Raw genomic sequence first — 21,636 nt, forward strand, 5'->3', positions numbered from 1 at the left:
CTCCCGCGTCCTTGTTGTATTCCTTCTCTTTGTTGTCCTTGTTGTCCTCTCCCTTGTTTTGTCCGCTCTTCAGCGCCTCTGTTATCCGCTCTTCCGTGTCTCCGTTGTCCGCTCTTCCGTGCCTCCGGTGTCCGCTCTTCTCTCTCCCCATTGTTTGCTCTTCCGTGTCTCCGTCGTCCGCTCTTCCGTGTCTCCGTTGTCCGCTCTTCGGTGCCTCTTTATCCGCTCTTCCGTTTTTCAGTTGTCCGCTCTTCCGTTCTCCATTGTCCGCTATTCCGTGCCTCCGGTGTCCGCTCTTCTCTCTCCCCATTGTTTGCTCTTCCGTGTCTCCGTTGTCCGCTCTTCCGTGTCTCCGTTGTCCGCTCTTCCGTGTCTCCGTTGTCCGCTCTTCCGTCTCTCCGTTATCCGCTCTTCCGTTTTTCAGTTGTCCGCGATTCCCTTCTGCATTGTCCGCTCTTCCGTGCCTCCAGTGTCCGCTCTTCTCTCTCCCCATTGTTTGCTCTTCCGTGTCTCCGTTGTCCGCTCTTCCGTGTCTCCGTTGTCCGCTCTTCCGTCTCTCCGTTATCCGGTCTTCCGTTTTTCAGTTGTCCGCGCTTCCCTTCTGCATTGTCCGCTCTTCCGTGCCTCCAGTGTCCGCTCTTCTCTCTCCCCATTGTTTGCTCTTCCGTGTCTCCGTTGTCCGCTCTTCCGTGTCTCCGTTGTCCGCTCTTCCGTGTCTCCGTTGTCCGCTCTTCCGTGTCTCCGTTATCCGCTCTTCCGTGTCTCCGTTGTTCGCTCTTCCGTGCCTCTGTTATCCGCTCTTCCGTTTTTCAGTTGTCCGCTCTTCCGTTCTCCATTGTCCGCTCTTCCGTTCTCCATTGTCCGCTCTTCTCTCTCACCATTGTTTGCTCTGCCGTGTCTCCGTTGTCCGCTCTTCCGTGTCTCTGTTATCCGCTCTTCCGTTTTTCAGTTGTCCGCTCTTCCGTTCTCCATTGTCCGCTCTTCCGTGCCTCTGGTGTCCGCTCTTCTCTCTCCCCATTGTTTGCTCTTCCGTGTCTCCGTTGTCCGCCTTTCCGTACCTCAGTTGTCCACTTTTCTGTCTCCCGGTTATTTGCTCTTCAATGTGTCCGTTGTCCGCTCTTCCGTGTCTCCGTTGTTTGCTCTTCCGTGCCTCAGTTGTCCGCTCTTCTGTCTCCCGTTGTTTGCTCTTCCGTGTGTCCGTTGTACGCTCTTCCGTGTCTCCGTTGTACGCTCTTCCGTGTCTCCGTTGTACGCTCTTCCGTGTCTCCGTTGTCCGCTCTTCTGTCTCCCGTTGTTTGCTCTTCCGTGTGTCCGTTGTACTCTCTTCCGTGTCTCCGTTGTACGCTCTTTCGTGTCTCCGTTGTACGCTCTTACGTGTCTCTGTTGTACGCTCTTCCGTGTATCCGTTGTACGCTCTTACGTGTCTCCGTTGTACGCTCTTACGTGTCTCCGTTGTACGCTCTTACGTGTCTCCGTTGTACGCTCTTCCGTGTCTCCGTTACCAGCTCTTCCGTGTCTCCGTTGTCTTCTCTTCCGTGTCTTCGTTGTCCGCTCTTCCGTGTCTCCGTTGTTTGCTCTTCCGTGCCTCAGTTGTCCGCTCTTCTGTCTCCCGTTGTTTGCTCTTCCGTGTGTCCGTTGTACGCTCTTCCGTGTCTCCGTTGTACGCTCTTCTGTGTCTCCGTTACCAGCTCTTCCGTGTCTCCGTTGTCCGCTCTTCCGTGTCTCTGTTGTACGCTCTTCCGTGTCTCCGTTGTACGCTCTTACGTGTCTCCGTTGTACGCTCTTACGTGTCTCCGTTGTACGCTCTTCCGTGTCTCCGTTACTAGCTCTTCCGTGTCTCCGTTGTCCTCTATTCCGTGTCTTCGTTGTCCGCTCTTCCGTGTCTCCGTTGTCCGCTCTTCCGTGTCTCCATTACCAGCTCTTCCGTGTCTCCGTTGTCCTCTCTTCCGTGTCTCCGTTGTCCGCTCTTCCGTGTCTCCGTTGTCCGCCTTTCCGTACCTCAGTTGTCCACTTTTCTGTCTCCCGGTTATTTGCTCTTCAATGTGTCCGTTGTCCGCTCTTCCGTGTCTCCGTTGTTTGCTCTTCCGTGCCTCAGTTGTCCGCTCTTCTGTCTCCCGTTGTTTGCTCTTCCGTGTGTCCGTTGTACGCTCTTCCGTGTCTCCGTTGTACGCTCTTCCGTGTCTCCGTTGTACGCTCTTACGTGTCTCCGTTACCAGCTCTTCCGTGTCTTCGTTGTCCGCTCTTCCATGTCTCCGTTGTCCGATCTTCCGCGTCTCCATTACCAGCTCTTCCGTGTCTCCGTTGTCCTCTCTTCCGTGTCTTCGTTGTCCGCTCTTCTGTGTCTTCGTTGTCCGCTCTTCCGCATCTCCGTTGTCCGCTCTTCCGCGTCTCCGTTGTCCGCTCTTCCGCGTCTCCGTTGTCCGCTCTTCCGCGTCTCCGTTGTCCGCTCTTCCGCGTCTCCGTTGTCCGCTCTTCCGCGTCTCCGTTGTCCGCTCTTCCGCGTCTCCGTTGTCCGCTCTTCCGCGTCTCCGTTGTCCGCTCTTCCGCGTCTCCGTTGTCCGCTCTTCCGCGTCTCCGTTGTCCGCTCTTCCGTGCCTGTATTGTCCTCTCTTCCGTGTCTCTCTCCGCTCTTCCGTGTCTCCGTTGTCCTCTCTTCCGTGTCTCCAATGTTCGCTCTTCCGTGTCTGTATTGTCCTCTCTTCCGTGTCTGTATTGTCCGCTCTTCCGTGTTTCCGTTGTTCGCTCTTCCTTGCCTGTATTTTCCGCTCTTCTGTGTCCGTATTGTCCGCTCTTCCGTATTTGTATTGTCCGCAATTCCTTGTCTGTATTTTCTGCTATTCCTTGTCTGTATTTTCCGCTCTTTCGTGTCTGCATTTTACCTCTTCCTTATCTGTATTGTCCACTCTTCCGTGTCTATATTGTCCGCTCTTCCGTGTCTATATTGTCCGCTCTTCCGTGTCTGTATTGTCCGCTCTACTGTGTCTCTATTGTTCGCTATTCCATTCCTCTTATTGTCTTCTCTCCTCTTTATTGTTCTCTACCGTGTTTTCATAGTTACCATTCCCTTCCCCTCGGTGTTTTTAGACCTTCTCTTTCCCGACCCGATCTTCTGTTTCTTTGTTATTTCAGACCCTTTTCGGAAGATTGTAGTCTTCAGTGGCGTAGCGTCAATGTAAGCTAAAAAGCTCAGCTTCCCCAGTTAATAATAATTTCATAATAACCTGCAATTTATGAACAAAATTATTTATTAATTTTAATAGAGTTTATATTTACGCGTTAAATATTGTGATGCGGCAGCCCAAGATGATTCGTGATGCAGCAGTAAACAAGAAGCCTGCACACACCAGCTTCCAAGCAGACTGTTTTCTTCTGTGTAATCACCCCGCAGATTTTCCATCCCTTTCTAACTAAACAATCAAAATAATTTAGTTTCCGAGTTATCCCTTTCGTGAGTTGTGTCCAGTTGAAGTGTTAGTGTGCATTGTGTGCATTATAATAAATAATGAGTGAAATAACAGTTCCGGACACTAATTTACTTGAATTTTTTTTAGGACAATTCTATTATCAAGACTGACTTACGAACAAAAGTGTGAGTTAGAAAACAAATGACCGACTCCCTTGCTGTCAATGAAGGACATAACCAAAACACAGACGCATACTTACATAATGATAGTAATACTGTATCTATTAACCGTTAATATTGTGATTCCTCTAAGTATGACAGGGAGTGAGCTAATGTTATACGTATACGTGTCTATTTGTTAGAGATACTGTATGTGTAAACAGTGAAATCATATTTTACTACGTACAATTTCAGGTCATGCCTCATTGATGTCATTTACGCGGTTCCAACCAATCTTCGACTGCTGACTTGACATTGACTACTATTTATTTTAAAACTATATTTTTGTAATACGTTTTCTCATATGTACATGAAAGACAACTTGACTTAGCTCCCCTGCTCAAAATTTCATGCTACGCCACTGGTAGTCTTCCATTCTCGTTCAATATGTTGTTGACTCCAATCTATTTTCTTGTAGGGTTATATAGCCTGACTTCAGATTGTATAAATTACAGTCTATGTGGTCGGATATTGCTCATTGACTACGTCCATTCACTTCCATAGTTTCATAATCAGGTAAGGCAGGAAAAGTGGAGCCCGTCTCTTTATAAAAGATATTCTTCAGAACTGAACCATTTTTTGCATTATGACACTATGCAAAGTCTAAGAATTTCATATCACGTTGGAGACCGTGAAGTTTCAGATCATGCTTAATGGGGAAATTAATCTTCGGTACACAATAAATTAAGGAATTTAATAGATTCAACTTTCAATGGAAACTTTAATGTAATCTATAAAATAATAGTAAGCCTAACTACTTTCAACTCCTACTATGAAGTAGTGAAATACTTCCTTGAATGTACGTTGAAACTACGGTCAGGTGTTGGAATACCGCAGAAGTGTCAAATATTAAAAGTCTCCTATTTTAGTGATCTTAATGTGAAATATTTAAGGACAGTGCTCATACAGAACACACATTAAATTAGATTTCAGGCAGTATATGGCACAATCCTCAGAACGAGAAAAGAAACGACCACACCCATTTCAACACTAGATATTGAGACGTGGGTCACGATTGAAAACGGAAGAAAGTAAAATTCAAGGATCAGAAATGTACTTTTAAAGAAGTTAATGACTAAGCAAACCTTTGGAAAATATATGGACTAAAAAAAATGTATTTGTTCCTATTTCCTTTCACCTATTACGGAGGTACAGAGGATACTGCAACACATTGCTTTCACAAGTAGCGGGACTCTCTTAATTCAGTCGCTATGGTGCAAGATCACAAACGCTCAGGGAGATATTTTCTTATGGAGAGGTTTATATTTATATTTTCCTGCTGGCAATTTAATTTGGATCTCCTGTAACTTTAAATAGATATACATCTATAATGCTTTTGGAAATAAGCAGAAATCTTGCTACTTCCATTATTATGATTACCTTTTTTTAATTGCTTATTTTACAACGCTTTACCAACTGCTATGGTTATTTAGCATCTGAATGAGATTAAAGTGACTATTCAACTTATAGGATGAATTTGCGATATTGGCCGATAAAGATTCAGAACCGCCTTAAAATCAACCAATTACAGTTGTGTTTCTTGATGAGACGCTTTGTAAGGAAGCATCTTATCACTGATAATAGGAATCGTACAATACTGGAAATGTATCAACAGCAGTATCAGGTTGGCAACGGGAACAAGAAATAATAAAAATGACAGGTCACGCCAATGCAGCATAACTGACACCATATCTGCAGATAAGTAAACATCATCATTCATCGTTCGTAGAGAAATTACGAAATAACAATACTTAACATCGAAAGCAAGATAAACAGAAATGTTACATTAATAATAATAAAAACATAGACATTTATTTATTATTTGAAATTACAATTATTTTCGCTCTGAGTAGTTGACAGTAATATTTGTGCCCGGTTTCTGGAAAGACAGTTACCTGTAAATAGAGGGTTATCTACGATTTAACGCGCTGATATGTTTGAAACTAGTTTCCGAAACAACAGTTATCGTAATCTTTACAGTTATCTGTGCTTCAACTGGTAACTGTGTCTCGGCCTGTAGTTACCTGGCTGTTAATACTGATTCGAACAACTACCGACATGCGGCGCTACTGCATTACTTTTTCGTTAGCTATAATAATGATATTAAATAATAATAATATAAACCGGAATTAATTAATTTACTATATTATCGGTATAGTTAAAAAAATTGGTGTTTTATTTACATAACTTACTGTAATTGTTCTACTTTCTATGACATATTAGGTTAATAATGTGTGTTTGTAAAGACAGTTTCGAATATCTTATGCTTAATTTTCGTCATAAACTTCAGATTCTATGTCGTCAGTCAAGGAATATTTTATTCTGGGTGCTCTACCAATGTCAGTGGTATTTCGGTCTCCGAAAAGCCCATTTGAACACATGAAATCATTCATATGGACGAATGTAACATATTTTTACATTACCAATATGGCTGCCATAACCACCACAGCTGACTGCGGTTACAGTTTTGTAGCAGAAATTACATCTAGCCTCTCTCCATTAGTATTATTTACCTCGATGATCACGCCATATACCAACAATTTTTTAATCATATTACGATTGAGATGGAAGTGTACATGTACATTATCGTTTATCACACAGTTCCTTAATTAAAAAGCCTTGCTGCTACTAGTACTGAGCTCACTGTCATATTACTACCGAAAACTTCTGCAAATAAAAATAACTACAGTATAAATAACTAAAAAAAATCACTCATAAAATACTAGTGGAGACATCTATGGACAACAAGAGATACTGAACTTGAAGTTACCTCAACTGTTAGTTACGAGATCTGATAAATCTACATTTAACTTTTCTGAAACTCATGAAAGTTATCAGTGCACTTAAATTTATAAGTGCAGTTAAGTAACTGACAGTTAACTGAGGTGTACTAGAAACCGGGCATTAGTATGCCGTGATAGCAGTTTGTTTTTGAACTTCATTACAAGGAAAATTAATAATGTTTTATTGCTGTGTTCTATCATAATTATTATTATTTACGTAAGTAATTCGTTTTGCAAGTTATATTTTATTCGACGGAGAAAGTGTAATTATCACGAAAGTAAATTTTGAAATTTTAACTCCAAACAGTATGGAACCCTTCACTTTTTTCGTCGGAGGATGGAGTTAGAACGTTGACACTAATACTGTATTTGTGGTTAGTTTTTTTTTTTTTTTTTTTTTTTTTTGTAATTCGTCAGGCATAGAAAGAAGTCTAATCTGTATCTATTTTTTATTTCATTTAAAAATCCGTAACTTCAACGTCATCCATTTTTTGAAATCAACGAACTGCTTAACAATGATATTGTCTGAAAAATGAAATAGTGAATAGAAAAATAAATGCATTTTCTCTTGAAGTTCATTTTCTTATTTAATACAGTATTTCTAAGCTATTACACGAATTTATTACGAATCAAGCAGGCAATAAGAAACATGTCTAAGACCTTGTATAATCCAAGAGTAATCATCAGGAATGTGAAATTTGAACAATAGCGTGTTAATCAATTCTAAGAAAGTTTCTCAGACTCACGTTTTAACAATACGAACATTGGAAACTTCTACCGCATTATTTCTTGACTGAACTGAAAGTTGAAATCCTTAAACTGCTTGGGGCTACAATCTGCTTTCAATTATAGACTACTGGGATGTGTCAAGAAGACTTCATAGCATTTACCATTCGCCACAAGAGATCTGCTGTGAACTAGGTTTTCTAGTCTTCGCCTCAGTAAAGAATACCGAGAGGACCTGAAGATTATTGCTCACGTTTTCACATAAACTGATTATTACAAAATTGAGACTTGGAAGCCTAATCGTCAGGGTGGAATAAAGTTCGAATATGTAACGAGAATGCATTTGTAAGCTCGCATGCCGATTTATAATTGCGATGACGAATTGAGATAATACTGTATATTTATAATTATACAGGGACATCATTTTATTTTTACTTCAATTTTTATTGTACTTGCGTTTCTAAATGTACTTCACTCCCACCCCTTTCACTAACGTCCTTGCTAACGTCAGTCACACAAACTTACGGCCGCTGTTGCTAGCAGTGAAGTAAACAGTACAGAGTACAGTGTGTTTCAGAAATATGTTGCATTTTCTATAGAAGAAAAAGCTTATATTATTGAAGTTTATTTTCACACAGATATGGTGTGTAGCATACCATTTATCTGTGTGGACTGAGCACAAGTAAAGATTAGAGTTACCGAAAGTACGGTACCCTATAATATGGTACGGTACTTAACAGCATTATTTAAACAAGAGTTTTGTTTTACTGTTTATGAAGGACGGTGATGGAAACTGGAATTACAATATAACCGAATGTGAACAACAGTTTTTCTTCTTTTTTTTTTTTTTTTCTTCACAATTTCCTGATTATATCATTACGGAATATTTTCGTAGAAATGTCATTAATCTGGTAGATAAATTTAGAGCAACAGAGTGTACAGAAAGGAAGAAAAGTGTAAGATGGTCAACAAAGGTGACAGAAGATGCTGCAGAAGATGGTAGAGAAAGGATGCAGCGAGGTCCTAATAAGTCTGTCAAGTTGGCTGTAGAAATTGGGGTGTCCTACGAAAGTGCTCACACAATTCTCAGGAATAAATGAGATTAGTAATATGCTGAATAAAGTAGACATTACATAATGTATATAACCGCCTGAAGACTTGAGTTTGTGAAAAAAAAAAATTGTTACTATTCTACTGTTCTTTGATAAAATACTGTAAAGTAATGACCAAACTGAAAATCGTAATACTATATTTCTCTGTAACATAAATGGATACACTACTTTTCTCTCCTCCTATAGCTAGTAAAATGATTTGTTTACATATTGCACTAGCAACTCCAAACTCCTCCAATGGAAGGGGGTAACAGTGTTTCCGAGTATAGCCAGGTTAATGTTAAAAATGTTAGTAAAAATAAAGTGATGTCCCTGGATATAGAGAAAGGTACAGCTTGGACATCTTCCATTGCTGCTGGAGTACGAGTTTGATGTGAACTTGTCGTTCTTTTATTAACCTGGAAATGAAGTTAGATTTAACTTACAAACCTCAGGTGGTTGGTGGTTTAGACTCTAGTCCATTATCCTGTTCTGCAGACGGTTCGCGTTCGAGTCCAATGAGACGTAGTATTTTCTTTTTTCATTGACAAAGGCTTTTCTCTAGTGTTCTTGCGTTTCCTCTCTTAGTTATCAACTTCCAACCGTCCGATGTCCATTGTATTATTATTTCATAGCATTTTCCGGCTGGTAACGCGCGGAGATGGCTGGTCTATACTTCGTCCCATAATGTTTGAGAGGAGAAGTAAACATTGCCAGCAGAGGAGGAGAGAGGTATAATGCTATTCAACCAATTGCAAAGGTCTCCATGCTTGTGTTAAAGTCGAGCGGTCCGAAGCATTCTATCCCCCGCCCAACTTGAAGACAAGCGTGGAATGAGACCTCTGCCATTGGTTAAATAACAATTATACTTCCCTTCTTCTCTGCGGGCAATGTTTACTTCTCCTGTCAGACATTATGGAACGAAGTACCTAAAGTGACAAGTGGGGTTGCTTGGTGGAAACCTGGATACTCAGCAAAATTTAGCAGCTTTCTTGTCTTTATATTTTGTTTTCGTATTTAGAGTACAGTATATGTATTGAATAATTTCAAGGAAAAATTGTTCCGGAGCCGGGTATCGATCCCGGGACCCTTCGCTTAGCGCGCGAACGCTCTACCGACTGAGCTACCCCAGGAACTATAAGCGTTCGCGCGCTAAGCGAAGGGTCCGGGGATCGATACCCGGCTCCGAAACAATTTTTCCTTGAAATTATTCAAACCTGCTTTACAGGGAGCTACTGCCTGAAAACCAGATTTGTATAATTACATTCGTTACTGGAGGTACGTTAACACTCATAGTTGAGTTCTGGCGTCTTGTCAGTCCATTTGGGTTGTGTGCATATAAAAGGAAAAATTGTGACGGTGTCGTGTATAGTTCCTGGGGTAGTTCAGTCGGTAGAGCGTTCGCGCGCTACGCGAAGGGTCCCGGGATCGATACCCGGCTCCGGAACAATTTTTCCTTGAAATTATTCAAACGTGCTTACAGGGAGCTACTACCTGAAAGCCAGATTTGTACAATATATGTTCTTCAATTAATTAATTAATTAATTAATTAATTAATGCTTTGTGTTCTGCCCAAGGACAGGTCTTTCACTGCAAACCTAGCATTCTCCAGTCTTTCCTATTTTCTGCCTTCCTCGTAGTCTTCGCGTATTATCCATATATCTTAATGTCGTCTATCATCTGATATCTTCTTCTGCCCCGAACTCTTTTCCAGTTCACCATTCCTTCCAGTGTATCCTTCAGAAGGCAGTTTGTTCTCAACAGTGACCCAGCCAATTCCTTTTCACCTTCCTGATCAGTTTCAGCATCATTCATTCTTCACCCACTCTTTCCAACACTGCTTCGTTTCTTATTCAGTCTGTCCATTTCAAACGCTCCATCCTTCTCCATATCCACATTTCAAATACTTCTATTCGCTTCGTCGTAATGTCCATGTTTCTGCCCCATACAATACTACACTCCATACAAAGCACTTCACTAGTCTCTTTCTTGGTTCTTTTTCTAGAGGTCCGCAGAAGATGCTCATTTTTCTATTAAAAGCTTCCTTTGGCATTGCTATCCTCCTCTTGACTTCTTGGCAGCAGTTCATGTTACTGTTTACAGTACACTCAAACTATTTGAAGCTGCCCCGATGCTCTGGAGTGAACAAGGCTCTGAAATCAGCTACAAGGGTCGGTCCGGTTTTTTTGCCACTACTGTACATCTATTATCAGGCATTATATCTCACTTGACGATATGTGTCGGCGAGAAAACAATTGTTTCTAAGCATCTGAAGTCTGATTAGTGTAATATACCCATTATAACTAGTCAGCGATGTATGCAATGATGGGGGGGGGGAAAGGAACTAGCTACCCTGCCCCTTTTCTCTTGGCTTAGTTGCCTCACAAGTGGTGCCTTGTTGGTATCACTTGTGAGATTCAGACCTGTCAAGAACATTGTGAAACTCATGGAACGAGAGTTGGATATGATAATAGTTATTCATTTACAATATATTACGTTTCCACGTCCTGATTGTTTGAAAACAACACCTGCAAACAAGTTTTTTTCCTGCTTCCTGTAGACATTAATTCAAAGTAGAGAGAGTTTCTAGACAAGGACGGCAGATATTTATAGCACTTCTAAGAAATTAACAGTAAGTCTCATTTAGCTTAAAAACAATCTCCGTAGAAAAAGATTATTTATTACAAAGAAGAGGTAATATTAAATTTATGTGCGAAATACAAGAAGACTTAGATTTATGGTTCAAAATTAATCTTAAACACTACAATAAACATGTTTAAAGTCTGTAGTAAAAAGTAATGAAGCATTATTCAAGGCAAGATTGCCCCATTTATTCGCTTTTCTCTGCAAGCCTTTCACAGACAAGAATCCATTCAAGCGTGCTACCATAAAATTGCCGAATTTATGTGCCTGTTAAGATAGGAGAGTTTTTCAAATTCATTATTCGCTGTGGGAACCGAAGTACAGAATGAGGAAAAGACGCGATTTAAGAGAAATGGTATAAAGAGTGAAAATTTTCAGTAGGAAAGAAATTAGGCTCACATGAAACATCTACACTAAGTCGTATATTCAAGAGTTTCTGAACATGAATGATAAAGCAACATACTTCACATTTCTACATGCTTCTGTGTGTGTGCGTAAAATATATATTGTATTTATATTTCCGTGGCGCGACAGCCCATGTAGGTCCAAGGCCTGAACAGCCGACTCCTCGCCTCTCGTCTACATTCCTCAGCAAAGGTGAACGATCATCCAACTTGTATTTTTCACAAACACTTTACACGTGGATGTTCTTGTAGAATTACGGCTCTTGAAACACCCTGTCTCATATATAGGACTCCAGGCTAAATTTGACGGACATTTCTCACCAAAGTTGAATTTTTTGGATCTCCGCATTCTAACTATAGAGTTTGTCTCGCTTAAGAGCTTAGCTACTGCTAATCTGAGTAGTCGGTGAATAATGGGCGGTCCAAACGTAATATAGGTCCTAGAACTGAGCCCTGTGGTACTCCATAGTATAGATTGAAAAGAAAATATCTTGTTAAACAGTCTTGTATAATATTTTCTATCGGTGAGGTAGTTTCTAAAATAATTTACATGATTTAGATCAAGGTTTCCCAACTTGTGAAGCAAGATGTTACTGTTAGTTTGTCCAGCAGTATATCTCATACTATAAAGTATTTTACTAATTTATTTTCTTCTTACTTAATTTGTAGCGATTATTCCGTGCCGATGCAATAATGAAAATTATTGAATAGAAATTATTTGGAAGGTGAAGGTGATACACTCTTATCCTATAATTTTCGACATTACAAAATGTACATAAAACTTAGAATAATTAGGCTCAAAAGTCGAGGTTGAGTAACATTTTTTTCTGAAGAATTTTACCTCGATAAGTCAATAATAATAATAATAATAATAATAATAATAATAATAATAATAATAATGATTTATTTAACCTGGCAGAGTTAAGGCCATACGGGCTTCTCTAACACTCAACCAGGAGTAAAGACTGCTTTACAAAAACACTACAAATTTACAAATTACACTACAATTTTACACACAAAATTGAATAAGATAATAATAATAAAAAATAAACAACAAATAAGAAGAAATCGGACATAATATAATATATAACATACAGAAAGAAAGAAAAAAGCATAATAATATGTGAACAGCAGGTCAAAATAAATGAGGCATACAAAAAAAGACAATTATTCATAATAATAATAATAATAATAATAATAATAATAATAATAATAATAATAATAATAATAAAATAAGAATAGTAATAATGATGATGATGATAATAATAATAATAATAATAATAATAATAATAATAATAATAATAATAATAGTAATATTAGTAATAAAATAGTGCAGTACAAAGTATACAGTGAATACAATATTTCTAAGTACACACAATAAGGAAAATTAAGATTATATATAGCTCAACTTATCACATTAGAGATATAACATTATCGGAAAATATGAAAACAAAAATATAAAATAAGTTGAATATCATTAGAACATAAAAAAATGTGAAAACGTGGAAACATGCAATACAACACTTGTCATAATAGTAAGTTAGTTTGGCAACTCGTCATAAGATAATTTTCTAACTTGGATTTGAAAGAATTCAATGTTCGGCAGCCCTTGACTTCAGGCGGCAGAGAGTTCCAGTGACGAGAGGTAGCAACAGTGAAGGATGAGGAATACAGAGACGATGCGTGAAGTGGAATTTCTAGCGTGTTATCGCGTTGTGATCGAGTATTAATATTATGATAGCGAGAGAGAGTATGAAATCGAGCTATTACATTTTTACTATGTCATACTACTATTGACTAATAAAACGGTACGGAGCAACGTGTTTCAACCAATTATGGCTTTCTATCCTACATATTTTATCACCTCCCTAGCATTTAGTTTTTATCACCTCCCTAGCATTTGGTATTTATCATCTCCCTAGCATTTGTTTCTTTGTTTGCCAACATTGTACTTTCAATAATTGCACCTTCTAAAATGATTCATGTAGATTTCATCATCCTTAAGAGGGGTGTAGTTGCAAAATCAGATAAATCACTTTTTTTTTTTCGAAAATGATTTAATGTTATATTTTATATCTTCATATGATTCTACAGCTGCTATAGCACTGTTATGCTCCAAAGCCAGATACATCACATGGATTTGTCTGATGAGAGAATAGTATTGGTTGCAAATCCTTGGTTCCTTGCAAACGTTTTTCCTTCATACTGCAGAATTATGTTTTAGTGATGTATCTATCATTTATCTTGTTTATATTATTTAGGTTATGTTATAGCTTCTGCTATATGAGATTATGGATAGTAACGTATCAGAGATTGTTTAATATATATTGATAATTGAAGTGGAATGAAACTATTTTAATAAAAATGAAACTGAATCATCAAAGCGTTCTTGAATAGTAATCTTCTATAGAGTTCAATGAAGATTGTATAGTTGGCACAACTGGTAACCAGAGAAGAGCTAATCATAACACACTACTGCCATCTAGCGTAATATTTGTAAAGATGAGATGGCACAAAAATACATTTTAAGACAGTTTAGTATTTTCGTAAGTCAATTAATATTTTATTGTATTAGGGTACTTTATTTCTTCTAGTCTTTATATACTTTCTTCTAATCGCGTAATAGTTAATTAAATCCCACTCGAGTTTTGATTTTCTCTAGATAAATCTGATAGTGTTCCACTCGCAGATTTATCAATAAAATCAAAACCTCTAGTGAAACTACTGTTGACAAAATACAATTTCTAAATACTCTAAATTAAATTCGAAATACATTGCCTATTAAAGTGGATAGAATTCAGCACCACACGCTCACATAGAAATATTTTCGCTGAAGTTACCGCCACAACAAGAGACATTCTGTGAATCACAATAAACATTAACTCAGTCCTGTACTTTTTCACATCAAAGATACTCGGTCACAACACGCTTAATTATATTAATTTAGGCGTATATAATTCTGCAGTGCTCGGGAAAAGTGACATAAGTCAGTTTCCACAAACCTTTTTTGATAATTTATTGACAACTTACACTGGTTTATGTCGATTTGATTTTTTTTCTGTATGAATTATTGTATTGGGAGAAATACTTATGCATTTTTTTTCCAAGCGAGCAGATGTTCCGTAAGTTGTCAATAAATTATCAAAAAAGGTTTGTGGAAACTGACTTGTGTCACTTTTCCCGAGCACTGCAGATATAATGTATAAAATGTAAACTTTTCATTTAGGAGCGAAGTACACTATAGAGTGAAAAATAAAATGTTCACTTAATACAAAATTGTGCAACCTTGCCTACATTGTGATTGAATAAACATAGTCTGCTATGCTGGATATCTCGGGAAAGGTTGTTGAGGAACTTTGTGCGCAAGTATTTTACGTTTAGTAGGCTACGTGCCGACACCGGGTTTCTCCTTCTCCCTTCACTCATCTTCATCATCATGACTCATTCCAGACACTACACTTACACGAACACTTACACATACACTCACCCTAGTACACGACATAACTCTCCGCAGATACACATCATGTACAGTGTGACCCGCCGAAGTGGTGTACAACTAGAAAATGGGTCACAGTTCTGCCATCTATCCGCAATATGCGGAACCCGAATCACGCAAGTGAAGTGGGTTGGCATTGGATACACACACGCACGCACGCACGCACGCACACACACATCTTATATAATTCTCAACATGGATGCATTTGATAATGGCTTTTCCCTCGTCGAAAAGAGGTGAAATTATTTATTTGAAAGAAGGAGAGTTTTCTCAATACTAGAAATATTCTATTCTGAAAAGTTTTACTAGATATAATGAATAAATTTACTCAGGATTTTTTAAAGATTTTTCTGTGTGAAACTTTAGGTGGATACTGACCTCTCTGATGCTACACCACTGGTGGGATCTATTAAAAGTATTCGTCTTATTTGGTAATGTTTTTCAAAGCAGTCCCGTGAGTTACAGACGTGACTGTTTGACGATGAACAAGAGAGCGTGGGTTGTTTGCAGGGACAAGAAAGTCGCACAGCTTCTGTTTAGTGGAGACAGCTTGAAGGGTCCACCGCCCACCAGTTACAAGCGCCTGTCCTTAATTTAAGGACAAGTGGTTGCATTCCAAATGGTAGAGTCATTTTAAATGGATCATTAGCAAACAAGCATCAAGACAGACATATAAATGCAAGTACAGCTTCTACCAAAAGTTTGATACCCCTTCAAAAGAGATGTTTCACTTTTGTCATTATACTTATGTCAAAATCCTTGATGTTCATACAGAGACCAAATTCCTGTGAAAAATAAAGTTTTTTTTTTTACTAACCCAATCTTTATATCTTTAAAAAATGTGAATTAAATAACTTTTCTGTTATGAAAACTTATTGAAAAGTTACACTTTTTATATGAAACAAATTAATTGCCCAAGAATGAGTGTACTTATGGTCCTTTCCAGGAATCTGTAGAGTAGAAAGACGAAGCAAGACCTCTGCGCAAGTGATATATGGGAGGGCTAGGGCCAATGATCGCTCTGGGGAGAGGTGTTGGTTGAATGAAGCTAGCAATCGCTTGCAGAGAGAGGATCATTTCTATCTACCTTCTATGCCAAGAGCATCTTACCCCTTAGCGGCCTAGAGCTGATGCTGCCCGTAATACACTTCGGCACAGATAGACTCCGCCCCATTATGCGTGAAGTTACTCTACAAATTCCTGGGACGTACAATAGATCAATGAATTTAAGGATATTATCGCGAGTCATTTTTCCAAATCCCAATAATCTGCTGTTTCACGACCACACTTACTGAATTTCGACCAATTTTCACTATTTTTAAAGTAAGAAATCTAACCTTTCCATACTTGTAGCAAACTCCACAGCTGCTTACTATAAATGTATGCAATAAGCTGATTCACCAACGTTACCAGCTCCCAACGTTACGATGTAAGTGGCAGTGGTGGTACAGAGTTAATTTTCTACGAATTTCAAACAAAATAGTGAATAATTTTTCTTCATTTATTGCAAAGAAAACGAACATATTTATCCCAACGTAACTGCTTTGTAGATTTCCACTATAAAATCAAACATAACTTCAAGGTGTAAAGTACACAAAAAAAAAGTATTTTAAAATATTTTAGCTTCTGATTATTTATCTGCATGTTCTCTAATTTTTAATGTTTTTACATATAAATGTTACATAATGCATGTTTCAAATCAGTTTCTCAATTTATAGATTTTATATTTATTATGCTTAATTATATATTATATATAATTATTTATCATAATCAAAGAGTGAATTTGAAACTCAACAGAATGACAATTATAAAATGACAGTAGCCTATGTTTCGTATGAATAATTAAAATCAAGTTTTGAAAATATAAAATTCTTTACAAATGTTACATAGTAATTGTGTAATGTTGAAATTGCTGAAAGCCTTATTGCGAGAAAAAAAATGTTACGGTTGTTGCGAATGTTCTGACTTGAAGTGCATCTTGTAAAGAAGTATCCTTCAGTCAGCAGTATCTCTTAAGTTGCTTTCATATCGACTGCAGCACAACTTCCTATTTTACAAGATGTTTCTGCTCCATATAATGCCATACTCCACACAAAGCACTTCACTAGTCTCTTCCTTAACTCTTTTTTTTCAGAGATCCGCAGAAGATGCTCCTTTTCTATTAAAAGCTTCGTTGGTTATTGCTATCCTTCTTTTGACTTCCTGGCAGCAGCTCATGTTACTGCTTATACTGTGTGTTCAGTTCAAAGTGTGTCATGGCTCGCTGTATGCCGTCATGTGGCTGGTCGATGAGCCCAGAGAATTCAATCTTCCTACACTTCCACAGAGTGTATTACTTATGTGCCAGAGAAGTTGCCTAGCAAGTACGGCGTTCATTCAGAAGAGTACTTACCGATACGTACGGTAACGCCGATAGTGGCAGGAATGTGAACTGTTTCGAAACATGTACCGAGGTGAGTTTTTTCTTACTGTCGGGATATGTGGAGAGGGTTAAGACGATCACTTACGTATTTGTTGACATTAATTTCGACGGTCAATATGGACACGGAGCATTTGATTTGTGTTGTGGAATGTTGCCGTACGCAATCGATGATAACAAATACCCTGCGTACGACTAGGCCGCGCAAAACACAGTTCGAAAGAGGTCATGGTAACACACAGACCGTACAGACCGCCATCTGTTGCTACGACGTTCAAGTTATACCGTACACGTTCTCAAGTTCAGATTGAACGCCTTGATTAATAGGCAACTTCTCTGACACAAAAGTTGAAACTCGCTTCAAATCGCTGACTCATCAACAGTGACGTCATGACACACTTTGAAATGAACACCCAGTAGTAGGCCTATACTCCAAGTATTTGAAACTGACCATTTGCTGTACTGCCTCATTTAGAATTCGTACGTTCATCAACGGTAATCTCACTAGAGATTTTGATTTATCTAGAGAAAATCAAAACTATAGTGCAAAAAACGCACGAAAATCCTTGAAAAGGCCTTCCTTCCACAATAATGGTGTTCGTGTTTCACTCCATACATATTTTACTAATTACGCAGATGTAAGTCTGATTTGAAACCATAACTAGTATAGTTTCATAACTATAAGATATTTATGAAATACCATCTTTTAAAAAAATCGATAGCAATCTGACTTCATTGATCAAAATGAGCTATATTTTTGAATTAAGCGTGCACTAAAAAAAAAAGAACAGCTAGAAAAAAGTTGATCTCAAAAATAACGCAGACTAGCGTAATCAGAAGTATTTTAAAATACTTTTTTTTAAATATTACATGATTAGAAGAAAGTATATAAAGATTAGAAGAAATAAAGTACACTAATACAATAAAATAGATAATGACTTAGTAAAATTCTATTTCACTCATGTTACCTTCACCAAAATGTTTGAACGGAGTCGCCATTTTCAGTCGACTATCTATGCAGGAAACAAATTATGATCGCAAAGCATGTTTTATAGTACCGTAAAGAATTTGCAGTTTGAAATGTTGGCAAACAAAGAAACAAATGCTAGGGTAGTGATAAAAACAAACAAATGCTATGGAAGCAATGAAATTGTGCGATAAGCAGCCATGATTGGTTGAAAGACGTCCTTTCGTACCGTTTTATTGGTCAAAAATAGTATGACATAGTAAAAGTGTAATAATAATAATAACAATAATAATAATAATAATAATAATAATAATAATAATAATAATAATAATAATCCGTGGCGTTACAGCCCGTGAAGGGCCTAGACCGACCAGCCGGCTGCTGGCCTCACGCCCACATGCCGAAGCAGAGGTGGACGATCATCCAACCGGAATGGAGGTATCGTGTGGTTAGCACGATGATCCCCCCAGCCGTTATAGCTGGTATTCGCAACCGGGTTTCGCTACCTATCGTAGCTCCCCAAGTGCATCACGATGCAAAAGTATAATAGTCTTAATGAATATTTTATTTTGACTATAGTTTCGACATTTATAATTAATGTGTATGGAATTGTTTTGGAAGTGAATAGTAATATAATGTACTCATAATTCGCTGCGTTTTGAAATGAGATGTCTTTCGAAAGAAGCTTTCACGTCTCAACCTTCGGACGAAAGTGCGATCGTGAGAATATGCAGAAAATCAAGCAAGACTTGGACCGCGCTTTAACGACGACTGCTCTAGCGGGCCTCAAGGTCACAATTAAATACAAAGAACAATGTAACGTTAACGGTGAATTCGGCCACTTCAGGTGTCTATTTTCACAGGTTTGATTGTATGTATTTATTGATGTCAGTAATGAAGAACTCCGATATGGGAGCCGGGAGGCCAAGTTCATAATAAGCCATCTCATAAACAATCGTTTAACCTCGAAACGAATGAATGAACAATAGCAAAGCGACTGTAGAAGTGTAGAGATTGTCAACGACGTCGTTAGCTGCTTAATAGATGTCGCAATCTCGGCTGTGCGTGCTTGCGGACATGGCCACGGCGCGGCGTAACCCCCAGGTCTCTGTCACACTAGAGTGCACTGACATGTACACAATCGGGACAAGAAATAGGTCACTTGTAATTACTGTGTAGTACATCTTGCTTTATCTCGTCCTTGAGCCAGTCTGGACCTCGACGCCGACGAACCGTCGTGCACCGCTGCTCCTTGTCTCCAAATAGCGGCAAGGCGGTGACGTGCTGGAAAATTAGTATCAGCTGTTTCGGCTCGGCGAAAGAACGGCGTATTACCGCTATAATTAGAATTCTTCGTTTTAGGGCTACGTAATTTCTTTCTTAGGATTGAATGAAGATACAGAACGACAGTGTATTAAGACAGTAATTTAATAGGGAGAAAAAGACGAAATAATATTGGACAGTGTTGCCATATTTTGAAACATGACTTTTATGTATGTATGTATGTATGTATGTATGTATGTATGTATGTATGTATGTATGTATGTATGTATGTATGTATGTATTTATTTATTCTGGTGTAGATAAAACAATCAGGTCTTCTCTTCCACCCCACCAGAAATACAAATACAATAATAGAAATAAAAAAAAATCGCACTATAAACAAAGTAGTCACACAAAAACATACACAGGTCCAGTCACACAAACTTTAGATCACTGATTAAGTATCGTAATTAATTTATTTATTTTATTTATTTATTTATTTATTTATTTATTTATTTATTTATTTATTTATTTATTTATTTATTTATTTATTTATTTATTTATTTATTTATTTATTTATTTATTATTTTGCTAATAATTGTAACATAAAATATAAAATATACAAAGAACTTTAGCTCGCCCCTGAAAGAGTAGAACTCGTGCTCAGGTGCGGATTCCTGAATTCAAATTAATAATTATACAATACAATTATAATTAATAATTATACAATACAATTTGCAATTATAGTATATAAATTTAAGTTTACAATTTTTCAATTTTTATAAAATCCATACATAACTTTTTAAATTTAATACTAGAACTATTCGAATCGACAAGATTAGGATATTTAAATATAAATTTGTTATATATTCTTGGGCCTAAATTACTACTATGATTAAATACTGTAACAGTGTTGCATTTTGGTTCAAACAATCTTAAAGAATTCATACCTTTTGTTTCATAACTATGAGAATATAATTCAAAATTATTTCGATTTTTATGTATGAATTTTATTAATATAATAAATTTGTCTTACTTTAAGAATATTAAAGTCTAAAAACAATTTTTGAGATGGAAAATCAATAGGTTTATGAAGACATATTTTAATTATTTCTTCTGTAATAAATAAAGTGGATTAAAATTGGATTTAAATGAGCTACCCCATCCTATAATTCCATACATAATTACCGATTGAAATAAAGTTAAATATATTGTACGTAATATATCCTATAGTCCCGTCGCTCTAATTTCCGGCAGCCAATCACGTTGCAGGTCGGCTACATTTAAACATGTGCGTCTTGTGATTCGCTGATGAAGATGTTAAGCATTTCCTAAGGCTGGATAAATACTTAATATGTAACTGCCCGCCATTTTGGCTCTTTCGTCGGCGTTCGCTGAAAGTACACGAGGACGTTATTTGCCGCTCAATTATTTGCTGAATTATAGTGCGTTTGATTTATTATCATAGGAGCTACAACATGATAATATTTAACGGTGTGGCAAATAGATCCCTCGTCTGATAGCTCGGCAACGAAAGAACAAAAATGGCGAACGATACTACCTACCTAGCCTTTATAGAGCCTTGACTTCCTAAGACGTAAGCAAAGAGGAGGAGTCACGCCGGAAATAACAGCGTCGCGACTATAATTAACTAATATAAACAAGAAACTTGCAATTTTAATCTAGAGTAAAAAACACAAATCAACACTTCTAACACTACCTAAAAAGCATTAACTAAAACAAAATTTTTCAATTTAATTTTGAATTATGATAAAGTCCGTCAGTCCCTGACATCATTAGGTAACGATTTCCAGAGATGAGGTATTTCTACAGTGTAGGAGGATGAGTATAAAGAAGTTCTATGATGAGGGATAGAAAGAAGTGCTTGATGCCGGTTTTGAAGAGTTGTAAGAAATTGACAGCGCAATAGCAGATAATTCGGAGTAGAAGTATGCACGAGTCTAAATAGACGAGGCAGTGAATGTATTGTACCAGCTTTTCGTACGAGCTAGGCAAAATTCTCGGATTCTGCCCGAAATTCTAGTATTTTACTTAACACTATTCACGATAAAGAACTTTTTCCTGGTGAAATAAACACAGCTTAGTATAGAAGTAAGCCTGCTGTTACAAAATAAAATTAATAATTTACCTTTTAATGACTAAATTTTATGTACTCCAATTTCAACAAACTATGATCAGAAAATTATTAACAGCAAAACTTT

At 37.7% G+C, this 21,636-nt stretch overlaps 1 protein-coding gene and 1 non-coding gene across 2 annotated transcripts in view; one reads left to right on the top strand and one right to left on the bottom strand.

Moving 5' to 3' along the window:
* The window catches only part of LOC138693071 (uncharacterized), a 512,392-nt gene that overhangs the window by 118,701 nt on the left and 372,055 nt on the right, over window positions 1-21,636 (top strand). The gene's annotated exons all lie outside the window — the stretch shown is intronic.
* Window positions 9,283-9,356, bottom strand: TRNAS-GCU (transfer RNA serine (anticodon GCU)). The gene has a single exon. It is a non-coding gene; the product is annotated as a tRNA-Ser (tRNA).

This window comes from Periplaneta americana, chromosome 17 (assembly GCF_040183065.1).
Source record: "Periplaneta americana isolate PAMFEO1 chromosome 17, P.americana_PAMFEO1_priV1, whole genome shotgun sequence".
Classification (NCBI taxonomy): Eukaryota; Metazoa; Arthropoda; class Insecta; order Blattodea; family Blattidae; genus Periplaneta; species Periplaneta americana.